This window comes from Trachypithecus francoisi, unplaced genomic scaffold, assembly GCF_009764315.1.
Source record: "Trachypithecus francoisi isolate TF-2019V2 unplaced genomic scaffold, Tfra_2.0 Lachesis_group9, whole genome shotgun sequence".
In the NCBI taxonomy this organism is placed as follows: Eukaryota; Metazoa; Chordata; class Mammalia; order Primates; family Cercopithecidae; genus Trachypithecus; species Trachypithecus francoisi.
This window is the reverse complement of record NW_022681474.1, coordinates 13,104,555-13,127,520: the sequence shown is the minus strand read 5'-3', so window position 1 is coordinate 13,127,520 and position 22,966 is coordinate 13,104,555. Positions and strand designations below refer to the sequence as shown.

Genomic DNA, 22,966 nt, shown 5'->3' with positions numbered 1-22,966 from the left:
CTATCCTGATCTGCTACTTTGGTGTAGTAGAGTCTGGTGAGTTGACAGCCACAAGTGGACGATGTAGAGGAAAAGAGGGAAAAAGCCTGGGTCCCTGAATCACTGCCTGGAGGGAAGCACCCTGTTAATTAAGAGCCCTTGCTTCAGACATGATATGAACAAGAAATACATTCCACAATTGGGATCTAGCGAGATTTTGGAGTTTTATTTATTATTGTGGCCATCTTCCTTTAATTAACACAGCTATACAGTCAGTCATCTGTGATTTAAACATAAGATATCTAGATGCAGGCTTGTTCCCAACCACCTCACTGAAATAAGCAAAACAGAACAAATAGTACAGTCATGAGCTGGGTGAATAAAAGAGAATGTAACTAGCAGACTACTGCAAAACCAAAGCATTATATTTTCTTTTAAGATTAGAAAACTTGTCACTAATAAAATAATAATGATTTATTCACAGTTTTAATTCTGTGTGTTGAGAACTGAGCTTGACTGCGTTTGATCTCCCTAACACCCTTTATAGCAAGTACCACGCTATCCCAGCGTTACAGATGAGGACACCAGTGCTCGGCAAGGTTAGGCAGATAGGCCACGGTAATAAACTAATAGAATAAAGAGCCATTTGTAAAACCCCGATGCATTGATGGCAAATAATGTGCATACACTCAGGGACTTTTGGGGATATTTGTTTTCTTTTCCTTTTTTTCTTTTCTTTCTTTTTTTCTTTTCTTTCTTTTTTATTGAGACGAAGTCTTGCTCTGTTGCCCAGACAGGAATGTAGTGGCACGATTTCGGCTCACTGCAAACTCCGCCTCCTGGATTCAAACAATTCTCCTGCCTCAGCCTCCTGAGTAGCTGGGATTACAGGTGCATGCCACCATGCCCAGCTAATTTTTGTGTTTTTAGTAGAGAAGGGATTTCACTATATTGCCCAGGCTGTCCTGGAACTCCTGACCTTGTGATCCACCTGCCTTGGCTTCTGAAAGTGCTGGGATTACAGGCATGAGCCACTGCGCCCGGCCTGGGGGACATTTCTAACCACAGCTGCTACCAGCCCCAGGCCAGGAATCATTTAGCATAGAATGGGCCAGGAGAGAACTCTGAGAAAGCGGGATCCACTCCAGAGTGTGACTAAAGAGAAAGTAGTCTGTAGCCAGGAAAGGCCTTGCCTGGGAAAGTCAGATGTGTCAGTGTTTATGCACATCCTTGTGTGTGCCTGAGGAAGTCAGATGTGTGTGTGATTGTGCACATCCTTGTGTGTGCCTGGGGAAGTCAGATGTGTGAGTGTTCGTGCATGTGCTTGTGTGTGTGCACGTGGGTCCATGTGAACAGTTATTGGGCGAATCTGTGAAAAATCTGTCCATAGTGCTGTTTAGTTTTTCAACTAATTTATTTTCTGAATCTGTCATCTAAAAAGCAAAAGAAAACAAAATAAAAACAAAAAGAAAACTTCTTCCAGGATTGAAAGCCATGCATTCCCAAAGTAAATTTGTGAAAATCCCTAGAATAGGACATTAATAGAGTCTGCTACACAGCTACCATCTTGATAGGAATAGGAACTAAACTCCTAATTGAAGAGGAAATGTGTTTGCTTTGGATATTTCTAAATGAAATATATCATATGGCTTAGGCTATGTGCTAAGAAGGCAGGGAGTTTAACCTAAATCTCCCTTGTCCACATGGCACTCACAGGTTAGTGAAGCACACGCTTTATATAATGAAGACACAGTTGCATGAAGAAAGGATGTCCCGACTGCAGCCACCTGCAACAGTTAATACGCTTATCCCACGAGGTGTCCTCAGTCATGTGTTGCTATCTTAATAACATAACAGATATTTTAGGGATGAAAGCTAACAGACATGCACTGTTTAATCATCTTTTTTACAAAAATGTTTTATTTAAAAATAGACATGGGGTCTTCCTATGTTGCCCAGGCTGGTCTCTAACTCCTGGGTTCAAGAGATCCCTCCCACCATCCCCTCCCACACCCATCCAGTCTCTTTTTCATTTTTTTTTTTTTTGAGACGGATTCTTCCTCTGTCACCCAGGCTGGAGTGCAGTGGCATGATCTCAGCTCAGTGCAGCCTGTGCCTGCTGGGTTCAAGTGATTCTCCTGCCTCAGCCTCTCGAATAGCTGGGATTACAGTTGTGCACCACCACACCTGGCTAATTTTTGTATTTTTAGTAGAGACGGGGTTTCACCATGTTAACCAGGCTGGTCTAGAACTCCTAACCTCAGGTGATCCCCCCACCTGAGCCTCCCAAAGTGCTGGGATTACAGGTGTGAGCCACTGCACCCAGCCAATTATCTTTTTCTTTCTTTCTTTTTTTTTTTTTTTTTTTTTTTGAGACGGATTCTTCCTCTGTCACCCAGGCTGGAGTGCAGTGGCATGATCTCAGCTCAGTGCAGCCTGTGCCTGCTGGGTTCAAGTGATTCTCCTGCCTCAGCCTCTCGAATAGCTGGGATTACAGTTGTGCACCACCACACCTGGCTAATTTTTGTATTTTTAGTAGAGACGGGGTTTCACCATGTTAACCAGGCTGGTCTAGAACTCCTAACCTCAGGTGATCCCCCCACCTGAGCCTCCCAAAGTGCTGGGATTACAGGTGTGAGCCACTGCACCCAGCCAATTATCTTTTTCTTTCTTTCTTTTTTTTCTTTTTGTAGATGAGAAAATAGAGGAAGCCCTAGGAACCAGCCAAGGTCATTTTGTCTTACAGACAAAATTATGAATGAAAGCTGGAGTGCAGACACACTCACACTCACTCACACATCCACAGCTATTCTTAAAGAAAATGGGAAAGGAAAATCTCTAAACCCATCAACTCTAGATGAAATATAAATGGAACCAAAGAGAAAAATAAAACAAGACCATCTACGTTAATGGTCAGCGTCAATTTCTCCTTCTCTCCATGTCATTTCCCACACCAATCATTCTTTGTGATACTAATTTCTCACTCTGCCTCAGTGAATGAAAGTAATAGATGAAAATACTAGCCAACAGGAAGAGAGATGAGCTCAGGACTTGGCAGCGTGTATCTGTAAAAGGCAATAACCAGAACAAAGAGTCTGTCCTAGATCTTCAAGGAGAGGCTTTGAATAATGTATGTGACTCTACCATGAAAGTCAAAAAGGAGTGTTATGCAGGCCTTAGAAGGGGACACTTAGCATGCATTTGTGCCTGGTGACCTGATAGGGAGGAAGGAATCCCTTACCTCACAAGAGTGTCACTCATGTAAAACACGGCAAAAATCCTAGAAAATCTAATATCTAGATCTAGAATCCAGATCTGGAACGTACCTTTGGGCTTTCAGAAAACACTGGAATGCAAGCAAGCAAGCAAGCAAAACAAAACAAACCAATTGATCAATACACTAATTATGGATAGAAAGCCTGGCAAGGAGTGGTTGGTGGGAAAATTCTAGACCTGGTGGAATTGAAGGCAACCTAGAAGTTCTCTATTCAGAGGGGAGGAAACCTCTGGTTAGACCTCGATGGCTCCCAGGGGTGCATTTGCTTCTTACCCTAAAATAGCAGATAGATGAATTATGAAAAATAAGAATGCCTGAAACCAGATAGGGAGTACAACATCTGAAGACAGCCTGAAGCCAGGTAGGGAGTACAACATCTGAAGACAGCCTGAAGCCAGATAGGGGGTACAACATCCAAAGACAGTCTACATGTGCATGTAGACATTAAGAAATCTTATTTATCTATGTTAGAATTCAATGGCCTGTGGGCTTCAGGGGACCTGGATGGGCAGGACCTGGCCTAGGGCTGCCCAGCAGACCCTGCACAATGGAGGACACACCTGTGCTGTCCCACGTGGCAGCTGACAGCAGCTTATCCTTGAGCACTGGAAGTGTGGCCAGTGTGATGGCGGGGTGCTGGATTTCAAATCAAATTTATTTTAAATTTTTAAAATACAAATAGTAGATATAGGGCACTAGTGGCTACTATATAAGAGAGCATAGATACAGACTAATTCTACTATATTTATTTTTAATTTAAAACACAAATGTCACAATTAATTAATATGTATCATGAACTTGAGGTGTACGAAGTGCTCCAGAAAGCACTTGCCTCACGATACTGCTGTCCTGTGGTGGTGCAGAGCTGAAATCCACACATTCTTTAAGTTTTTCTTCCATTTTTCTGCCTGTCCTGATGCTCTAGAACCTCCAAGCTCTAGAACCAAAACAAAGGCAAGGAATTGTCATGGATGATATTTAGGGAGATTGGCAGGAAGTAGAAAATCATTTGCACAGCTAGCTTGACTTAAATTTGAGGTATCTGTAGCAACCCAAATAATGTGCATGTAGACATTAAGAAATCTTATTTATATGTGTTAGAATTAAATAATGCAATGCATCCTGCACTGCAGGTACTTCTTTACTTGAAAATAATCACTTTTAAATTTTCTGCTCATATGATACAATTCATGTTCTTTCCCTCCTTTCCTACCCTTCCTGCCTTTCTTCCTTTCTTCCCTCTCTTCTTTCTTTCTCTTTCCTTTTCCTTCCTTCCTTCCTTCCTTCCTTCCTTCCTTCCTCCCTGTCTCCCTCCCTCCCTCTTTCTTTCTCTTCTCTCTTTTCTTCCTTCCTTCCTTCTTCCTTCCTTCCTTTCTATTCTTTCTTTCTTTCTTTCTTTTTCTTCTTTCTTTCTTCTTTCTTTCTTTCTTTCTTTCTTTCTTTCTTTCTTTTCTTCTTTCTTTCTCTTTCTTTTTCTCTCTTTTCCTCTTTCTTCCTTCTTTTTCTTTCTTTCTTCTTTCTCCTTCTCTCCTTCCTCCCTTCCTCTGTTTCTCTCTTTTTTCCTCCCTTTGTCCTTCCTTTCCCCCTTCCTCCCCCACCCTTCTCTTCCCTCCCCTCCCTTGCCCTCTCCCCCTCTCCTTCCCTCCCCTCCCCTACCCCTTCCCTCCCTTACTCTCCCCTTCTTTTCCTTTCTCCCTTCTCTCTTCCCTCCCACTACCCTTTCCTCACTCTTCCTCCCCTTCCCTCCCCTCCCTGCTCCTCCTCTTCTCTCCCCCCTCCTTCTCCCCCTCCTCTCCCCTTCCCTCCCCTTCACCCTCCTCCCTCTTCCTCTTTCTTTCTTTCTTTTATTTCCTTTCTTTTTTTACCTTCTACCTCTCTTCCTTCCTTCCCCTCCCCACCTTCTCTCCTTTACCCTTCCTCCCTCCTCCCTCCCTTCCCCTCTCCCTTCCTCTCTTCCTGCTTCCCTAGACTATGTTTGGAGTATGGAAATCATACCTGTAGACATTGCTTAAAAACTTTGCACTAGATAATTTATTTTCTCTTTCAGGAGACAATATTGAAAAATGGTTTCCAGAGGCAGCTTCACCAACAAGAATGGTTTTGGGTCCCATGCTTTGGTGCATTTGGCATCACGGTTAGAAATGCTGTGCTTGACAGGGACATGCTGGCTACCTGATGTGGACGTGGGAACAGCAGACTGTGGGCTGGTGGGAGGCAGGACTTTCCCTCCACTTCCCCAGCAGCTTAGACTATTCGGTCTCCAGCACACGTGCTCAGAAGTGACTTGGCAAAGCTTACCTTTTACCATGCATGTGACTCTCTGGAGTACCTTCTTCCTCTCTGTTCCTCCCCAGGAGCTTGGGAAGCCACTTTGGGGCACCCCAAGGAGTGGGAATGGCATCCTATCCCTGGGTCGTGTCAGGTAGGGCCCTGCCCAGGGACTCCCTTCTCTAACCCCGAGGCTTTCCTTCTACCCTCTCGGCCTCGTCCCAGGGTCTTGGCTGCCAGAACTGAAGACGTGATGGTGCCTGATGTTAGCAGACATTGAACATTTGACAGAAACGTTCTTGTAGGGTGAGGAGAGAAACAGAGAGCTAATAGGAAAAACAGTTTAATAAATGAATAAGTCAGGTTTAGGACCAGAATTAGAATCAGTTTCTGAGTCAGCCTCAGGATTAGAGCTGGGGGAGAGACTGTCACAACATAGCATATCACTTGTTTTGGTGATTTTATTTTCTGTCATTCTTAATAATAAAACTGCTACGGACCAAACACTCGCTGAGCCAGTATCAAAGCTGCCGGCAGCTACAGTTACTGCAACAGGATTTCTGCTACTTAGAAACACTTCACTACATTTCTTTAGAAATTTTGATAAAGGTGGGTCTACATGAAGACCTGTGCAGTATTCAAAGTAACGTGACATACTAAAGCCAATGACTTACTTATTTAATGTAGTGACACATGGTTTATACTAATAATCTACTAATTACCATACTTTAATTAGTACATCTGTCTATCTTTTTTGTATAAATATTTATCTTGTAGTTTTGTGTCGTCGTGTCTGGTCCAAAGTCAACATACTCATATTTGTTGAATGATAAAGGTTTTAATGTATTATAATGATTATTGCCGAACAAATTGTCTATCTTTGTCATTGGCCTTTATAGGCACATCTTTCTTCCTTTACAACTTTGCTCTTTGGTTTATAAAAATATTGTTTCTTATGTTTTAATACCTTGGAGCGTATGAAACCAATAGAAGATTTAATTGAGACCAGTTTGTTCTCCACGTGTGATGCCTTTGATGTATTTCTTCTTACAGTTACTGAGATGCATGGGACAGACACAAGGAGCCCCATTCATGAGCAAGACATAAACAGATGTGGTGATTTCCTAAAGGTGCATCCCTCGCTGGTGGCAGACCTGGGGGGCAGCCTAGTGCGAATGCGTCCTCACTGAAGCTGGGTCGGCTCCTGGGAAGCTTTAGCAACTCAGACACAAAGGTCAGAGCCTGCTCCGTCACCACCGCACATTGTCTGAGAGGAGATTGCAACACATCCCATATTCTAAAGACTTAAATGCTCAGATGTCCTGTCTGAAGAAGCATGGTATCATCTTGCCTGCCCCAAATCTTTATCTTTAAAAATCACACTTCCGGCCAGGCGCGGTGGCTCAAGCCTGTAATCCCAGCACTTTGGGAGGCCGAGGCGGGCGGATCACGACGTCAGGAGATCGAGACCATCCTGGCTAACACGGTGAAACCCCGTCTCTACTAGAAAATACAAAAAACTAGCCGGGCGAGGTGGCGGGCGCCTGTAGTTCCAGCTACTCGGGAGGCTGAGGCAGGAGAATGGCGTAAACCCGGGAGGCGGAGTTTGCAGTGAGCTGAGATCCGGCCACTGCACTCCACCCTGGGCGACAGAGTGAGACTCCGTCTCAAAAAAAAAAAAAAAAAAAATCACACTTCCATCTTTAGAGTTTCCGGATGACCTCAATTGAATTATGATGATCAGATTTTAGGACACGAACTAACATCATATTTTCCAAAACATATAAAATGCATCTGACATGCATAGGTCTAGAGATCACTAGAACGTTAGCAGGAAAGCTGCAGTTTTTACCTGGATGGGCTGATTGCTCTGTTTAATTTCATTAGCCAGCGGCGTGAATAACAACTTGTTTTGGCTTCAGATGTTTTGGTCCTAGATGAAAGAAAGTCATGGATTTTCCATCAGTATCATAGTAGAGTACAATGTATGTTTGCATGGCATATGATACTTTCACAATATTATTTATTTTTCTAAAAAAAAATTTTTTTTTGCTTGGCTATTTCAAATAGCCCAGGGACTCCCTTCTCTAACCCCGAGGCTTTCCTTCCACTCTCTCAGCGATGTGCTTACATAGTTGTGCCTGTGTTGCTATGGCCCTGACGGCATCACTCAGGGTTGCTGTGCGGATCTGTGTACTCTGAGCTGTCGTGTGAGTAGTAGAAACAGTGCACACACACACCCTCTCAGCACGCAGGCCTTCCTTCAAATTAAATAGAATGTAGTCTGCAGTGAAGAAACATGGGTTGTCTGTGTATAGAACTAGATAGCTGAGGCCGAGCACGGTGGCTCATGCCTGTAATCCCAGCACTTTGGGAAGTCCAGGCGGGAGGATCACCTGAGGTCAGGAGCTTGAGATCAGCCTGGCTAACATTGTGAAACTCCATTTCTACCAAAAATTACAAAAATCAGCCAAGCGTGGTGGCACATGCTTGTGATCCCAGCTACTCGGGAGGCAGAGGTACGAGAATCGCTTGAACCTGGGAGACGGAGGTTGCAGTGAGCTGAGGTTGTGCCACCACACTCCAGCCTGGGCGACAGAGCAAGACTCTGTCAAAAAATAAACAAGTAAATAATAAAATGAAATAACTGGAGAGCTGAAATGAAATAGAGACAAACATGATAGTTGGGCTTCTATGACACATATTTATAAGATTAAAAGTAAGTGAAGATAGTCAAGATAGGCCTCCTGGAGAAGCAGATAACAATGGTGCTTAGAAAAACATCATGGAATGTACCAGGCCTTTAGGTCTGCCATGGTTTGAATGTTTGAGCCTCTTCCAAATTCATGGGTTGAAGCTCAACCTCCAAAGTGGGAGTGCTGGAGCGGGGAGGCCTTTGGGACATGATTCGGTCATGAGAGTGAAATCCTCATGAATGAGATTAGTGCCCTCATGAAAGGTCCCCAGAGAAAAATCCTTTGCCCCTTCTACCAGGTGAGGACACAGAGAGAAGACACAGTCTATGAGCCAGGAAGCAAGGCCCCCCAGACATGAGTCTGCTGGTGCCATGATGTGGACTTCTGGCCTCCAGAACCTTGAGACATCGGTGTCTGCTGTTGATAAGCCACCCAGCCGTGGTATTTTGTTACAGCAGCCTGAAGGGACTAAGACCACGGCAAATGGAAGGAGAGACTCCTTGGTGTGTAAAGCTTCATCACTTTTTGGGGGGGATTAGTGAGACAGAATGACTGGACGAATCTCACGGGTCACGGTGGAGCATTCCGCCCTTGGCACTTGGTCGCAGGGCCAGCGTCTGTCTGCAGCCTGTAGTTGGGACTGGGAGTCCCGGGGCCTCTTTGAGCCTTGTCTTCTCATTGGTCACTGGAGAATGAGCGGTCCAGAGCCTCACACCGTTTGACTGTGGGACAGGTGAGGTACAGGCGCGTTTTCTTTGGAGCGTTGTAAAGAATTTTAAATCAATAGTTAAGCACTGAAAAGTCCCAACTTGAGCTTCTCTCAACAAAATGTAATTTTCTAGACACTGAGCGTTCTTCTTCCATGGCCACCAAACTCGAGCTGGGAAGGGCCGGTGTCTCCAGGACCCATGACTGATCTCCAGCATTCATACCCCAGGTGAGTTACCCCTGACCATCATGAAGCAGGATTCATTTTGTGATTATAAAAATATTTTTTGGAATGTGTTTCTATCCAACCTGATAAAATGCAATACAGATTCAGGGGCACATTTGCTTTTTCCTGAACTCACTTATGCTGTCAGTCTGGCTGCCGAAGGCATCTGAGTTTATGGTGAAGACCCACAGTCTCTAAGGGAAAAAGCTAAATCCATTTCACTGCTCCAAGAATTCCCCTCACCACCCAGCCATAATGCCTGGGCTCACTTTGCTCTAGGCACACAGGTCTCCTTGTGGTCCTCAGGCCCTCCAGTTCCACCTTCAGGGTCTTCTCCTGTGACGTGAGTGCCAATAATCCCATCTGGCAGGAAGAGTAACCTTCCTCTTTGCATCCGATAACAGACCTGTCTAACTACGTGAATCTTGCTTTGTTATCCAAACCCTGACTACTTTCAGATGAACTCGGGGTAATTTTATTTCCACTTCACTCTCGGGAAACGTTACTGTTCAGAGCATTTCTACTCAAAGGCGTTCTCAGTAAACAACCTAGAATGTTTTGTTTGATTGTTTTGTGTTCATGTTTTTAAATGTTGAGAATATCAGTCTTGTTCAGCAGCCTTGAAAATCACAGCCCCTTGAATAGTAGTTATGTATAAGGTTAGAATGAAACTTTGACTCTCTGGCAATTTGATGGGATAGACGTCAAAAGCCCACTAGACTGTGAGATTCTCCATGTCAGGGCCTGGAATTTGACGCTTTAGCTGCCACCAAATAGATGAAAGGGGGATAGAATTATTCAGTAGGATTATTTGATTGAATGACCCCAGCCTCATAGGGAGGATCTTCTCAGGAAGCAACTGTGCAGAGGAGGCTAAGACACGGGGGGTTGACATCCTCAGAGCCCACACAGAAAGGGGTAAAAAGGCCTGCAGGGGATGGCCTCATCCCTAGTGAATGGGTTGCCTGTTTGCTGGTCACATCAGACAGCGTCCACCACACCGGGGCTTACTCAACACTGAACACCCTCGAGTCTGCGAACTGCATGGTTTATGAATCACGAGAGCTTTGGATTTTAAAACTTAGTCACAAGTCTCTTGATGTAAGCGATGTTTTCTATTATAATCTCAAGACACACATGAAGTGGTACATTAATAGATAGAGTCACAAGATAGTCACATTTACTTGATAAACCTCCAAAGAGAGTTGGAAGGAAATCTGAAGATAAAATGCAGAACAATGTTCCCTTTTTGCATTTGAGACTATTCATGCTATTGAAATATGGATGAAACAGTGATTTCAGAATTGTGAGGATCTGGTCAAAATGCAGAAGGTTGGACTGTGAAAACTGTGGTCTGCGGGTAATGAGATGACAGAAATGATTTTTAAATCTGCTGTTTCTTTTTTATTACCCAACAGCTAATTTGGTGATAGAACTCAATTGCACTTTCATTTATTTTTAGATATGTAGGGAATTTTTACATTTTGTGTACTTTTTTTTGAAGAAAATCGGCTTTTATATCAGTTGCTCTTCATCAGTGGGGGAAATTTTGCTCCCCTGGGAGGTATTTGGAAATGTTTAGTGATATTTTTGGTGTCAGAACTGGGAGAAGGATGCTTCTGGCATCACACAGGTGAAGGCTGGGGATAGAGTATCTGACGGTGCACAGAGAACCCCCCCAAGGAGAAACCGCCTGGTTGCAAATGATGCCAGTAGTGCTGGGGTTAAAAAACCCTGACATGCATGTGAGTGTGTGTGTGTATTACATGTATGTGCATATATATCTATATGTACAATATACATCTATAACTAATGTATATATACACATATAGCATATATATGAAATCTTGTATGTGATATTACATGCATGCATATGCATGCATATCTATGTGCACAGTATACATACATAACTCATGTGTACACATAACATATGTATATTTGGAAGAGGGAGAGAGATTGGAAGCCCTGTTCTCCAACTGTGTATGGGTCCACAAGCAAGTGCTAAATTTTATTTCCTGAGTAATTAAAACATCCTAAGTTCCAAAATAGGGGGAATTAAGAATAGAAAAAATACAATGTGCTCTTCAATTTTTTTTTTTTTTTTTTCAGATAGAGTTTTGGTTTTATTGCCTAGGCTGGAGTGCAGTGGTGCAAACTCGGCTCACTGCAACCTCTGCCTCCCGGGTTCAAGCGATTCTTCTGCCTCAGCTTCCTGAGTAGCTGGGATTTCCTTTTTTTTTTTTTTTTTTTTAGTTAATTCAACAGAAGCCCAGACAAGAGAACTTTAAAAAGTACGAGACAAGGGCCTGTGATCGGAATCTCAGAACCCTCCCCAGCTGCTTCACACACCCACCTCTCCTGGGAACTCTCACCTTCTGAGCCTGGGATGCTTCCCTTTTAAAATGAGTCAAGTAATGAGCATTAAATTGAAAAGAATATGGGCAGTCACTCCCTAAACCCAAATGTACTTTAGAAAGAAAATATTCAAATAATCAGGGAGTGACCAAAGTTCAAGGAAAAGGGCCTACTAGGGAATCAGAAGACTAATACTTTTACCAAGCAGTAAAACAATTTGAGATATTTTTTTCTATTTATTCATGTATTTATTTATTTTTTGAGACATGGCTCACTCTGTCACCCAGGCTGGAGTGCAGTGGCATGATTAGGGCTCACTGCAGCCTTAACCTCTTGGGCTCAGGTGATCCTTTCATCTTGGCCTCCTGAGAAGCAGCAACTACAGGTATGTGCTCCCATGCCGGGTTAATTATTATTATTTTTTTAATTTTTAGAGATGGCTGGTCTTGAACTCCTGGGCTCAAACGATTCTCCTGCCTTGGCCTCCCAAAATGCTGGGGTTACAGGCCTGATATATTTTTTTCTACAGTTATTGCTGAAAGATTCTTGGGTTCCCTTTTAATTTTTCAGAAACAGTTTCAAAAAAGAAAATGTATTTCTAGGAATAATCTTTTAAAACCTCTGCCTTTATTACTGTGTTTGATTTCTGGTTCCTTTAATTTTGGCAGGATCTTTTGTCTGCCTGGAGCTGTCTTCTGCTAGGGACCTGCAGCGGTGCTCCCCATCTTTGGACAGACGTTCCTTCATGAATTCAAAAGCAAGTAGGGGTGATTTCAAAATGGGTTTATGGGCCAGGCCCAGTGGGTCACGCCTGTAATCCCAGCACTTTGGGAGGCCGAGGTGAGTAGACCACCTGAGGTCAGGAACTAGAGACCAGCCTGCTCAACATGGTAAAACCCCATCTCTACTAAAAATACAAAAATTTTCTGGGTGTGGTGGTGCACACCTGTAATCCCAGCAGGAGGCTGAGGCAGGATAATCACTTGAACCCAGAAGGCGGAGGTTGCAGTGAGCTGAGATGGCGCCACTGCACTCCAGCTTGGAGTGCTCCATCTCAAAAACTCTGTCTCAAAAAACAAAAACAAAACAAAATGGGTTTGTGATTGAAAAGTAAAGAAACTTGACAACAGTAATTTAATGTGCCAGTTTCCCTCCTTCCATCTCAAGAGAAAACGTATCATCAAGAGTTACTATCACAAATGCTCGCAATCATTTATACTGTCACAAATCCTCACAATCATTTAAAAATAAAGTTGGAAATGACATTCTAACACAATCCAGGCTTCCTCATCAGCACAGTCACTTGGTTTACCGCTGTGGTTGTATGCAGCCTGTGCACACCATGGTGCTCTGCACATATGCTCACACCAGAGCCTATGCTCTGAGATGCAACTTTCAGAGTAGAAACTCACATTGCCATAGTGTTTAAGTCCTCCTTTTTCTCCACATCCTCACCAACACCTGTTTTTTCTTTTCTTTTTCTTTTTTGTTTCTGTAACAGGCATTCTGACTGGTGTCCTACGGCATCTCATTGTGGTTTTAGTTTGCATTTATCTGATAATTGGTGATGTTGAGCCTTTTTTAATATGCTTTTTGGTCATTTGTGTGTCTTCTTTTAAAAAATGTCTGTCCATGTCCTTTGCCCACTTTTCAATGGGATTATTTTGTTGTTGGTGTTGAGTTGTTTGAGTTCCTTGTCAATTCTGGATGTCAGTGCCCTATTAGATGCATAGTGTGCAATATTGTCTCCTATTCTGTAGGTTGTCTGTTCACTCTGCTGATTATTTATTTTTGATGAACAGAAGCTTTTTTTTTTTTTTTAATCTATTTTTGGTTTTGTTGCCTGTGCTTTTGAGGTCTTACTCATAAATTCTTTCCCCAGACCAATGTCCAAGAGAGTTTTTCCTAGCTTTTCTTCTAGTGTTTTTATAGATTCAGGTCTTCCATATGAATCTTTAATCCATCCTGAGTCAATTTTCATAGAGGGAAAGCTTCAGGGACCAGTTGAGTCATAGGATGGAACCCAGAAGACTGTCCACAGGACCACTAAATGGGAGAGAAAGTGAAGAAAGCAGTAGCCCAGAGTGAAACCAAACTCAGAAGGAAGTGATTAAAGATGAGGAGAAAATGGAGCCCATATTGAAAGTGTAGTAGCTCAGGTGGCCTCAGCAGTGAGAGAGGATGAGAGATTTGAACTGGGTGCCACTGAAGGCAGGACCACTGAGGCCAAGTCTGAGCACCAGAGGTTTAAATTGTGTACCTGTGGATCCTTGCCAGATAAGGCCAGATTCCCAAAGGAAACAAGGTGCCTGGACATTGACTTGGTCTAATGTTCATTCTCCAGTGACCTATTGACGAACACCCAAAGGGCAAAGGAAGAAATGGGAAGATGATTTTTCTAACAGTGGACAATTAGAGACAAGTACACAGTCACAAACCTGAACAGGTTGGCCATTTACATTTTTGCTACCTGCTTAGATACTTACTTGAAATAACTTAAAATGGTTTCTGATGATCAATCAGAAAGGGAATAAATACAAGAAAATCTTTACTTCTTCTAACTTGTCAATTCTCTGTATTTGTTATTATTCCATCTAGGCCTAGGTAAATAATACCGATAATCAGAATGTTTCCTTTGGAGTAATTTTAAAAATTTTATAAAAATACGGCAAGTATTTTGTGTTTGACAAACTGAGTTGTCTTCCTGCTTTGGACCAGGAAGTTAGGTGGTCTCTTAAGACCCTGTCATTTTCCGTGAACTTTAGGAACAACCATTCAATTTTCTGCTTTCTCTTAAATGTGATTTGTGGCTGTCTTTTTACTATATACCTCAGCGAAATCAAATAACCGTAATTTAGATAAATATACTAGCTTACACCATGATTTTAATTGGAACTGAAGATAGACTATTCTATGTTACTATTGGAAGATGTGAAACAGCACACATAAAGAAAATGTGCATCCTAAGTGTCGCACAGTGAGAAATGACACTCTATTTACAGCAGAGGACATGCCGGTTTACCAACAAAAAGACTGCATTTTAAGGACTCGAGTCACACAGAGTCTGCTGCTTGCATAAATTTTTCAGTACCCAAATGGTGGTAAAAAGAGACTAATGTGGACATTTACAAGGTGGTTGTGGACATTTCTTATTTAACTAGATTCTCTTTTCTTACAGCCTAGGAATAGAATAGTTAATTGTGTTCTAAACTGGGCTGTATTCAGTGGGGTGAGAGGTCATGACTTCTCTAACATTTGTCATATAAACTCTAGAAAATGATACCCTAGGCCAGGCGAGATGGCTCATGCCTGTAATCCCAGCCAAGACAAGCAGATTATTTGAGGCCAAGAGTTCGAGACCAGCCTGACCAACATGGTAAAACCCCATCTCTACTAAAAATACAAAAATTAGCTGGGCATAGTGGCACATACCTGTAATCCCAGCTACTTGGGAGACTGAAGCGGGAGAATCGCTTGAACCCAGGAGGAGAAGCCTGCAGTGAGCCAAGATCTCACCACTGCACTCCAGCCTGGATGACAAAGCAAGACTCCATTTCAAAAACAAAAGAAACAAACAAACAAAAAAAGGAAAGCATACCCTGAGATAGCTTTATTATTAGAGGATATAGGGGGAAATGAACTAATTTCTATAGGTTTGGAACAAATTAAAATAAGAGCACTTCTTTTGGCAGATAAAAGTAAGCCAAAGTTTTAGGTCATGATGACATAATATAAAAGCTCCTTCTAAAATGGAAAGTCTTTACTGGACAAGATAAAACATAAAGTGTTTTTTATTCGTTGAAATTGTTTTTCTCTGTTATTGGACAATGAACAACCGGCGCTTTGGAGAATCTTTTGTTGGTAGATAGAGAAGACTATTGCTCAGGAGGTTTTTTTGGAGACATCCAGGAAAAAATTTCTTCTATATGACAATGTGGCCCTATCACAAATGCCTCAGAATCCACAGCTGGAAATATTCAAGCCAGCAAACAGCTAGTGAATGGCACAGCTGCACACTGAGGTAAGACTCTGCGTGCCCTCTCGCAGCAGCCACCAAGACTAGAACGGACGCTCACTGACAGCCCACAGGGGAGAGCTGCAATCTCAGCTGCAAAGCTCTGTCAGGACAACATACTGAACTGCAGCTTCTAATGAGCAAATCGATGGCTTTCCTGACAAAACTGGACAGACGTCTTATGGGGGACGGTGAAGGGGTTCAGTGTCGTCGGCCACAAGAGATTGTTTCCAGAATCTTCTGCTTTACCCTGATATTTCTGCCAAACTTGCATTCCAACTAATAACATAACTTTTTAATTATTAAAAATATATATATTCTCTAAAACCTCAAGTAAATTTGATTCTCAGAGATGAGATATATCTCTTTTTTTCACACTTACATTTCTTTTTTTAAAAAGGAAACCCGTTACCCCTTGATTTTCCAAAATTATCATGATGAAATCAAAATCTATAAATATATAGGTGCTAAGTGAACGTGAGTATATACAATCTCCAATGAAAAAAATAAAGTTCTCAAAGGACTGAAATAAGCAAAGCGTGCTCTTAGTTTCCTGCGTGTTCCATTCCGAACAGAAAACCCCAGAGAAGAATTTTGCTGAATCTGTCTTGAATGGACATTTCTCTTCTGAATGAAGACTTCGACAATGGATGAGTCAGCATTTCATGTGACTAATTAAATGCCACTTAACAGACACTGGGGTTCAGAATAACAATGTCTCGCAATCAGCGCGCTACTCCAAACTCAAAATCCATTTCGGAGAGCAAGTTGTACGGGCGTGAGACTCAGCAGGCAGAGCAACCATCAGCCGCCATTATCACCAGCACATCATCTGCTTCCTAATTACACCATAATTAGATCAGGGATAATTACCTTGATTTCTATTATTATTGCTGAATCTTAGAATCGTAATGTTAGAAGGAAATTTCATGCTCATCAATTTTAACATCCTTATTCAGAGAAGGTAAGAGAGACCAGGGAGTTTAAGTGACCTGTCCAAGTTAAGATTGCACAGATATTTATTAATATGATTTAAATTAATTAGATCCCTAAATAATGAATGTACTTAATTGAGAACCAATATTTTGACTGTAGACTATCCACATGCACCTGTGGATTGGCCTGTGCAGAAAGAACACCAGCGATTTTCTGTTTTTCTGGCATGCTCCCATCATGCACTGTCTGGTCCCTCAAATTGCTATTTATGCACTTATTTCTATTTTAATCCTGCCCACCTCCATTGCAGGGTAGGCTCAGCGAACAGCTGTGCCTCTGTTGCATGGTTTATTCTCGGAGTCTCTGTGCAGTGCCTCAACCCTGATGGAAACTTAGGAATCCTGCATTCACTGAATAGTGAACTCTGTGATTGTGACATCAGCTCTGGGCCCGAGTCTACATTCCGGGGCAGCCTGGCTCCCATAGCTCAGGGAATTGTGACACTCCCATTGGGCAGTTGTGGTGGTCTCTCCCATATGGCCCAGATCCACTACTCTGTCAAAGGTTGCACCACCCAGACAAAAACAGGACACAGCAGTGTGTCAGTGAACCGTGCTTTCTCCTGCCTTCCACATCATAAAAGGTACCTGAGGTTGTTGAAACACAGTCCATGTCTCCTGGGAATGACAGGAATTTGAGGGATGCTGACTTTCAAGGAATACTGCATGACAGGCATCAAGATAAACCTGATGAAGAAAACACAGGCCAGAATCTGGGAATCAGGAGCAAAGTGACTCAGCTTTGGGGACAGGCATGTAATGAGGTCATGAGGTAGGAGACTCCCTGCAGGACTGGCAGCCCTTGCTCCCTGGGCTGTTCTGGTTCTTTCAGGTGAGAGAAAAGGATATAGGCAGGAAATGGCACTTCCTAGAAGGGCCACACTCTATTTCTGGGGTGCGTGGCATCTTCCAGCGTTGGGTCTGAGATTCGAGTTAAGGCTTTACCTGGAAGACAGCCACATATTGCTTTCTCAGTTGGGGCCTCCCACGAGGCTGAGAACTACAATAATTTTTGCAAATATGTCAGTCACTGGGATGGTATTTTAACAGGCTGTTAGTGGAGGATAGGTAAACCAACGTCTAAATGAAAAGGGAAACTCTTGCTGCTATTTTTAAAGAGATGTTTCCTGAACAGACTGCCTGGCTTGCCCAAGAGGGCTAGCCTGGATCCGCGCTCCTCAACCTGCTCCTCCTCAGTGAAAGTGTTGAGAGAGGCGTATTCTTTTTATGATTGGCCATATGGCTCTAATAAGTTCAGAATCAAGGATATATTTTTTGACTCATCTATAAGAAGCATAAGAAATTTAAATAATACTTAGGGGTTTTAGGCTAAGACTCTCTGTCCATTTTGCATAAAAAAGGTTCACCTGAATATTTTATGGTAGGTAAAATCTTTTTTTTCAGTAGCAAAATATTTAAGGGGGTGGGATAATATTATCACAGATTTCTTTTTTTTTAATCTGAAAATCTAGTTTCACCCTTGCTACCATGATAGTTCAGTCCGTGCTGGATAGTTAGAAATGGCCAGTGCAGGAACATCTCGCGAGGCTTTTGGCTTGAGATCTCTCCAGTGAGTCAGTTTTCATGCTGATCATTTTCAACTTTCTCATCTAATTAGTTTTACTCAAACATTAATATCAATCCTAGCCACTAGACAAACACAGTTTGGTACAGTGTAGACCTTGATGATTGAAAATATATTAATTTTTCAGATGTTGAGCTCTCCTTCGTTATTAGGATTCAATTCATTAAGCTGGCGGCCACCTCCATAGGCTTTCTGAATGGACTAGCCTCAAGATACATGTGCGTCCTGAGGTAGGAGATAGGGAGACATTGGGGTAGTTACAGAAAATAGGTCAGCTACCTTCAACAGATGCATCCAGACTTTGACTTTCTTTTTTTTTTTTTTTTTTTTTGAGACGGAGTCTGGCTCTGTTGCTCAGGCTGGAGTGCAGTGGCCGGATCTCGGCTCACTGCAAGCTCTGCCTCCCGGATTCGAGCTATTCTCCCGCCTCAGCCTCCCGAGTAGCTGGGACTACAGGCACCCGCCACCTCGCCCGGCTAATTTTTTTTTTGTATTTTAGTAGAGACGGGGTTTCACCGTGTTAGCCAGGATGGTCTCGATCTCCTGACCTCGTGATCCCCCTGCCTAGGCCTCCCAAAGTGCTGGGATTACAGGCTTGAGCCACCACGCCCAGCCCAGATGCATCCAGACTTTCAACAGCAAGTTAACTCGCTCTGGGACATACCAAGAGCCTTTGAGGGGCTGCAAAAATAAAATCAGATACAGGAACGCCGAGTGGGACAGGTGGGAATGGCTATGGCAGTCCTTTTAGGGCTACAGTGCAGGGACGCAAACGCAGGAAGAGCCCCTGTGGCCGTCACTGGGAAAGACAGGCTCACTGACTATGCCTGAGCACTGCAGACCAACAGCATCACAGAAAGGAGGCTCTGCAGCCTACTTGTGATACACGTCTTAAAGACACCTCAAGAGAAGTGAGTAAAGCTGTATCACGAGACACATCTGAGGAGAGAATAAAAAGGGAATATGTATTTTCCTTTTGTACAAGGAATTTCCTTTTAATTAAAATCCTTGGTGATTTTAAAATATCAGATTCCTAGGAGGGCGGCCATGTATGACTTGGCTCACGCTGCTGCCGTGGGCTCCTGGACACTGGAAGAACACCTTCAGGTGAAACATCTGAGAGCACCAAAGGTTCCAGTCCCAACAGTTTTTGTTTTGTGCAGCGCACGGCTCTGCCTTTAGTCCCTGTTCACATCTTAAAATGGATAATGGCTGGCTTTCCCCTTCATTCATTTTATAGCAAAGATGTAATAAATTATTGAAATCGGGGGAACTGTGCCACTTAATTTGCACTCCCCAGGGGCAGATGCCAGGTGCTGTAAGTACACAAGCATTTTCTTACTGTATTCACAGAAAGCTTTTGTCATTCTCTGTAAGTACACATTGGAGTAGACATTGCTGCTAATTCCATATTGAAGTGGATAATACCACCAATGACCAAGTAACCTCGGCAAAGCAGAGACAGCTGGAGTGGGAAGAGTATTCTCTTCTTGGAAGGAATTTGCAAGGAAGACAGGTCCAAAAGGAAGATGAGGAAACAGCCTGCATTCCTGAGGGGTTTGTTTGCTTTTTTTGTTTGTTTTAAATCATTGCTGGTTCTACAGATTTCCCTGTTGGAATTGCCCTTTGGGTCTCTCAGGTCTGGATGGTTCTCTGAGGCTGATGAGCCTGCTGGGTGGTGGCAGCCTCGCGCCCCTGGTGCAGGCAGCCGAGGAACTGGAATCTGACTCGGGGACAGAGAGATGGGTTAGTGGGTGAACCCAACATCTCTGCTCTCTGTTGGCCTTTGAAGCTTTTCTTCATCTCCTCATGGGGACCTCAACGAGGAAGGTGCCCAAGGCAAGGATGATGGTGGGGGACCCAAGTGTTATCCCCACTTCTGGATCCAGTGTTCAAACACCCACTTTGGTGACATCTCTGCATCTGTACAGTGCACGGTTGTGTGGTTAGAGCAGGAGTTGGAAGGAAATGGGAGGGAACAGTTGTAGCTTCCAGTCCCATCTGCTTCTTGTCTCAATGCCCAGAACCTGACCCTGGAACAGGACTGAGCAGGTGCCTGTGTGCGCAGAAGCCCTTGTGTGAGAGTCCTGTGGTACCACGTTTGCCGCACGAATGTTTGAGACGCCTCACAGTGGCTTGGTTCAGCCTCTCCCTCCTCTTTCTGCTGGGGCACATCATCTCTCCTCACTGGAAGAAATTACGAGGATTGTGTAAACAATTACAAGTAATCTACAAACAATGAACATGCTGGTTTGGCCCATTTATTTGTAAGAAAAAATGTGAGGTTTTATGGCAATGAGTTACAGCTCTGAACTCCTGGCACAATCACAAATACCCTCAGTGCAAAACACCCTTCTGTCCTAAAAAGGTAGTGCGTGCGACTCACTGATGGGGCTCCCATTTCATTTTTGAAAGATCTACTCACTGATAATACCAGTGAGATTGTTTTCACCAAGATATATGACATCAAATAAACTATTGTTTCAAAAGCATCTAGCAGCTAATCGCTGATCATTCAAGTGTCAAAAAGCTAACTACTTCATTCCTGATTATTACCGTACACTGCACACAAACATCTCTCTATCCATTACCAATTTTATCGTCGACTCCTAATGAAACACAAATCTCTTTGATCAGCTTATCATATTGCATAGGTACGATGGTGGTTGCTTCAGGGGAAATAATTTAATTCAAGTGCTTTGCAGTTTGCTGAGTGCCCTGGGGCGTGGTATTCTTTGGGCCTCCTAAGGTTCTGATGCTGATGAAGTGATATAACGTATAGAATAGTTTTTAAACGTGAATTGCTACAGGGACTATTATGCAGGGAGCTGAAGGGCTATCGAACTGGACACTTGAGCATTGGCTGCATTGAATGACAAATATTGCACAACATTTCTCTTCATCAAAATAGAAAATTGCAGTGGAAAACCTTTAATGATGTCGACACTGGGGACTAGAAATACATATATGCCTCCCTATGAAAGCAGGGGTGGTGACTGAATAGAATTGTTTTGTTTTTAGAGAACTGTGGTTTTCTTTTTGTTTTTTCTTCTTTTTTAGTATTTTACCTAAACATCCAAGTAATAGTATTCTACTGTATTGCCTTGAAGAAGCAAATCGAGAAAAGTCAGAACATTTACGTATTTTTATTTAAAAATGAACGTTTTAGTCAGCACCCAACGCAAAAAAAATATTAAAAATTGCATGTCAGCAATAAAATATCAGGTTCCTAGGAGGGCGGCCTATGTTGGCTCCACAGATTCTCACCTTTGCTGATTAGCTGCATGGAACCTCATTAATGGGTAGATTATGCATTTGCTCAACAAGTATTAACGGAGGTACTTGAATGAAACTGACAGGGCCCAGTCTTATGCACTGGTCCTCAAAGGCTTGTTCATGTCTTGTTTTGGACATCAAAAGAGAAGGCTGTCCCAGGAAATCAGAGATGCCGAGCCTTTACACGTCCACCTCAGAGACTAGACGTCAACTGCCTGCTAGAAATAGCTGTGTGAGGAATGTGAAGGGGAGAAGTTGTTTGAAGGAGCTCAGACTCCATGCCGTGTACTTTAAAGATGAGCTTTAGAAATTGCACATCAATAGTTACTGCAGAAGGAGCGGTAGGAACTGAGAACATCTCACGCGGCTTAGTGTGACTGATAAACAGCGGTTGAAGCTTGTGTCCTGCACAGCAAACCTTATTTGCTGATCTCTGATGGTCCAAAGCAGAGCACCACTGCTCAGCAGCCTCTGATGACAGTGAGGAAGGCAGAATGGCATTGTGACATCTGCGTCCAGCAGGCCAGGCTCCAGAGATTCATGACCCCAAGTGAAGATCCAAGTCCAGACGCTTGTAGGAAGCCTGCTCCCTGCTGCTGGGAAATCCCAAACTTAATTTTGCAGGCCTTCGAGATTTAGATAAGCGTTTGTTTATTTCAAGTAGCATTCTCAAGTCTGTACTCTGATCGGCACTACAAATATTTGACCAGACAATGATATGCCGTGTTTAAGTTGTATGTAAACACTGTGGAGGCCATATTTATTTTAGTTTGTTTCTTCCATTTGTTAATATAGCGATGCAATAGGAAGATTCCTTCTTAAAAGGAAAAAAAGCTTTGAATTAATTTTTATAACTTTAAATTAAGTCCGCTTTAATAGAAATAATACCCTATTTAAAACCGTAACTTATTCTTTATAAAAATATTCTCTTCATTTTCAAGCAATTGATATTACTCACAAGGAGATCTCATGTTAAACTTTTATTCCAATAAATGAACTGAAGGGTTATTTAATTTATTTTAGTTACTGGCTGTTACATACTGTGTGCCTCTGTTTCTAAATCATGATTGCTGCCTACAGATAGAAATATTTATTATAAACTCAACAATCAGCTGCACGATTTGACCCATTTTGATTTTATGTATCTATTGGAAATGAATGGGATATACTGCCTAATTTGGAGGACAGCTTGCTGATTAAATGCTAGTAATAGGGACTAGTAAGGCACTAGGAATAATAGTCTGTGATAAATATAGAAGAAACAAGAATTTTAAAATCACTGAAAATAAGTTAGTCTTAGTCATTTTAAAAAGGATACCACTGACATCAATTTCTAGTTTGTTGATCACGTCAAAGCAGTTTCCTCTGTCATTGTTGATCTTTTTAGAAAAATAAAGGGAAAAACTGTTGTCAGGATATATTTTCAAGGGTAAATTATTTCCTTAATATTTTTGTCTCTTGGCCGGGCATAGTGGCTCACACCTATAATCCCAGCATTTTGGGAGGCAGAGGCAGGCAGATCACTGGAGGTCAGGAGTTCAAGACCAGCCTGGTCAACATGGTGAAACCCTGTCTCTACTAAAAAT

At 42.7% G+C, this 22,966-nt stretch overlaps 2 long non-coding RNA genes across 2 annotated transcripts; one reads left to right on the top strand and one right to left on the bottom strand.

Annotated features, from left to right (window-relative positions):
- Positions 1-4,031: 4,031 nt before the first annotated feature.
- LOC117082478 lies at positions 4,032-16,885 on the bottom strand. The gene is made up of 5 exons (XR_004436628.1): positions 16,760-16,885; positions 7,377-7,457; positions 5,555-5,850; positions 5,252-5,428; positions 4,032-4,193 (listed from the first exon to the last, which is right to left on the bottom strand). It is a non-coding gene; the product is annotated as an uncharacterized LOC117082478 (long non-coding RNA).
- Positions 16,886-16,956: 71 nt separating this feature from the next.
- LOC117082479 lies at positions 16,957-20,597 on the top strand. The gene is made up of 3 exons (XR_004436629.1): positions 16,957-17,103; positions 19,482-19,661; positions 20,129-20,597. It is a non-coding gene; the product is annotated as an uncharacterized LOC117082479 (long non-coding RNA).
- Positions 20,598-22,966: the final 2,369 nt, after the last annotated feature.